The sequence below is a fragment of the Oncorhynchus mykiss genome, chromosome 25, assembly GCF_013265735.2.
Source record: "Oncorhynchus mykiss isolate Arlee chromosome 25, USDA_OmykA_1.1, whole genome shotgun sequence".
NCBI lineage: Eukaryota > Metazoa > Chordata > Actinopteri > Salmoniformes > Salmonidae > Oncorhynchus > Oncorhynchus mykiss.
This window is the reverse complement of record NC_048589.1, coordinates 34,739,803-34,744,011: the sequence shown is the minus strand read 5'-3', so window position 1 is coordinate 34,744,011 and position 4,209 is coordinate 34,739,803.

Sequence of the window (4,209 nt, the reverse complement as noted above, 5' to 3'; positions counted from 1 at the left end):
AAAACAGGTCACAACTCCTGCAGCTCTGTCGGACGCTAGGTATGTACATAGTCAATGGTAGGCTTCGAGGGGACTCCTATGGTAGGTACACCTATAGCTCATCTCTTGGCAGTAGTACTGTAGACTACTTTATCACTGACCTCAACCCAGAGTCTCTTGGAGCGTTCACAGTCAGTCGACTGACACCCCTATCAGATCACACCAAAATCATATTCTACTTGAACAGAGCTTTGCTCAATCATGAGCAATCATGAGCCATCAAAGGAACTGAATAATATTAAGAAATGGTATAGATGGAAGGAAAGTAATGTGGAAATCTACAAAATATATATTAGGCAACAACAAATTTAATACCTCCTAGACAATTTCCTGGACAAAATGTTTCTCTGTAATAGTGAAGATGTAAACTTGGCAGTAGAAAACCTAAACAGTATATAAAATATTTGTTTTTCAAGTAGACAATCTAAGAAAGATTAACAACAATGACAAATTGTTTGATGAAGAATGCAAAAACCTAAGAAAGAAATGGAGAAACCTATCCAACCAATAAAATAGAGACCCAGAAAACCAAACGCCTTGACAATGGTGAATCACTAAAACAATACAGAAATACACTACGGAAAAAGAAGGAACAGCACATCAGAAATCAGCTCAATGTAATTGAAGAATCCATAGATTCTAACCACTTCTGGGAAAATGGAAAAACTCTAAACAAACAACAACAAAGAGTTATTTATCCAAAATGGAGATGTATGGATAAACCACTTCTCTAATCTTTTTGGCTCCATAACAAAGAACAAACAGCAAAACATATACCTGATCAATTACAAATCTTAGAATCAACTATTAAAGACTACCAAAGACTACCAGGACCCACTGGATTCTCCAATTACATCCAATGAACTTCAGGACAAAATACAAATCCTCCAACCCAAAAAGGCCTGTGGGGTTGATGGCATCCTAAATGAAATGATAAAATATACAGACCACAAATTCCAATTGGCTATACTTAAACTCTTTAACATCATCCTCAACTCTAGCATATTTCCCAATATTTGGAACCAAAGACTGATCACCCCAATCCATAAAAGTGGAGACAAATTTAACCCCAATATCTACCGTGGGATTTGCGTCAACAGCAACCTTGGGAAAATCCTCTGCGTTATCATTAACAGCAGACCCATACATTTCCTCAGTGAAAACAATGCACTCAGCAAATGTCAAATTTGATTTTTACCAAATGACTGTACGGCAGACCACTTATTGACCTTGCAGACCCTAATTGGCAAACAAACAGGCCAAAACAAAGGCAAAGTCTTTTCATGGTTTGTGGGGTGAGACAGGGCTGTGGGGTGAGACAGGGTTTGTGATGTTTCCACAGGGCTGTGGGGTGAGACAGGGACGTAGCTTAAGCCCCATCCTCTTCAACATATATATCAATGAATTGGCGAGGGTACTAGAATGGTCTGCAGCACCCGGCTTCAACCTACTAGAATCTGAAGTCAAATGTCTACTGTTTGCTAATGATTGTGGATTTCAGGAAACAGCAGAGGGAGCACCCCCCTATCTACATCGACGGGACAGTAGTGGAGAGGGTAGTAAGTTTTAAGTTCCTCGGCGTACACATCACAGACAAACTGAATTGGACCACCCACACAGACAACGTTGTGAAGAAGGCGCAGCAGTGCCTCTTCAACCTCAGGAGTCTGAAGAAATTCGGCTTGTCACCAAAAGCACTCCCAAACTTCTACAGATGCACAATCGAGAGCATCCTGTTGGGCTGTATCACAGGGTATAGGTACGGCAACTGCTCCGCCCACAATCGTAAGGCTCTCCAGAGGGCAGTGAGGTCTGCACAATGCATCACCGGGTGCAAACTACCTGCCCTCCAGGACACCTACACCACCCGATGTCACAGGAAGGCCATAAAGATCATCAAGGACAACAACCATCCGAGCCACTGCCTGCTCACCCCGCTATCATCCAGAAGGCGAGGTCAGAACAGGTGCATCAAAGCAGGGACCGAGAGACTGAAAAACAGCTTCTATCTCAAGGCCATCAGACAGTTAAACAGCCACCACCAACATTGAGTAGCTGCTGACAACATACTAACTCAACTCCAGCTCACTTTAATAATGGAAAATGATGTAAAAAATGTATCACTAGCCACTTTAAACAATGCCACTTAATATAATGTTTACATACCCAACATTACTCATCTCATATGTATATTTATATACTGTACTCTATATCATCTACGGCATCTTGCCATCTTTATGTAATACATGTATCACTAGCCACTATAAACTATGCCACTTTTATGTTTACATACCCTACATTACTCATCTCATATGTATATACTGTACTCGATACCATCTACTGCATCTTGCCTATGCCGCTCTGTACCATCACTCATTCATATATCTTTTTGTACATATTCTTTATCCCTTCACACTTGTGTGTATAAGGTAGTAGTTGTGGAATTGTTAGGTTAGATTACACGTTGGTTATTACTGCATTGTCGGAACTAGAAGCACAAGCATTTCGCTACACTCGCATTAACATCTGCTAACCATGTGTGTGACAAATTCAATTAGATTTGATTTGATTTGATCTGGTGCTTCTCTCCCCAACCAAGGAGGGCCTACAGCAGCATCTATACCTTCTGCACAGATTCTGTCAGACCTGGGCCCTGACAGTAAATCCCAGTAAGACAAAATGAATGATGTTCCAAAAAAGGTCTAGTTTCTAGGACCACGAATACGAATTCCATCTAGACATCATTGCCCTAGAGCACACAAAAAAATATACATACCCCGGCCTAAACATCAGCGCCACAGGTAACTTTCACAAAGCTGTGAACGATCTGAGAGACAAGGTAAGGGCCTTCTACAACATCGAAAGGAACATACAATTCTGGCAAAATATACTTGAATCAGTTATAGAACACATTGCCCTATATGGGTGTGAGGTCTGGGGTCCACTCCCCAACCAATTATTCACAAAATGGGACAAACACCAAACTGAGACTCTGCATGCAGAATTCTGCAAAAATATCTTCTGTGTACAACATAAAACAACAAATAATGCAGGCAGAGCACCCGCTAATGATCAAAATCCAGAAAAGAGACGTTAAATTCTTCAACCACCTAAAAGAAAGCGATTCCCAAACCTTCCACAACAAAGCCATCGCCTACAGAGAGATGAACCTGGAGAAGAGTCCCCTAAGCAAGCTGGTCTTGGGGCTCTGTTCACAAACACAAACAGACCCCACAGAGCCCCAGGACAGCAACACAATTAGACCAAACCAAATCATGAGAAAACAAAAAAATAATTACTTGACACATTGGAAAGAATTAACAAAAAACCTGAGCAAACTAGAATCCTATTTGGATCTAAACAGAGAGTACACAGTGGCATAATACCTGACCACTGTGACTGACCCAAACTTAAGGAAAGCTTTGACTATGTATAGACTCAGTGAGCATAGCCTTGCTATTGAGAAAGGCTGCAGTAGGCAGACCTGGAGAGAAGACAAGCTATGTTCACACTGCCCACAAAATTAGGTGGAAACTGAGATGCACTTTCTAACCTCCTGCCAAATGTATGACCATATTAGAGGTACATATTTCCCTCAGACTACACAGATCCACAAAGAATTAGAAAAACAAACCCAATTTTGATCAACTCCCATATCTACTGGGTGAAATACCACAGTGTGCCGCCACAGCAGCAATATTTGTGACCTGTTGCACAAGAAAAGGGCAACCAGTGAAGAACAAACACCATTGTAAATACAACCCATATTTATATTTATTTATTTTCCCTTTTGTACTTTAACCATTTGCACATCTTTACAACACTGTATATATATATATAGATAATATGACATTTGAAATGTCTTTATTCTTTACACTCTTCTGTGAGTGTAATGTTTACTGTTCATTTGTATTGTTTATTTCACTTTTGTATATTATCTACTTCACTTGCTTGGGTAATGTTAACATATGTTTCCCATGCCAATGAAGCCCCTTGAATTGAATTGAATTGAGAGAGAGAGAGAGAGAGAGAGAGAGGAGGGAGAGAGAGAGAATAACTGCCAAGTGTGTTAGTGAGAGAGAGAGAGAGAGAGAGAGAGAGAGAGAGAGAATAACTGCCAAGTGTGTTAGAGAGAGAGAGAGAGAGAAAGAATAACTACCAAGTGTGTTA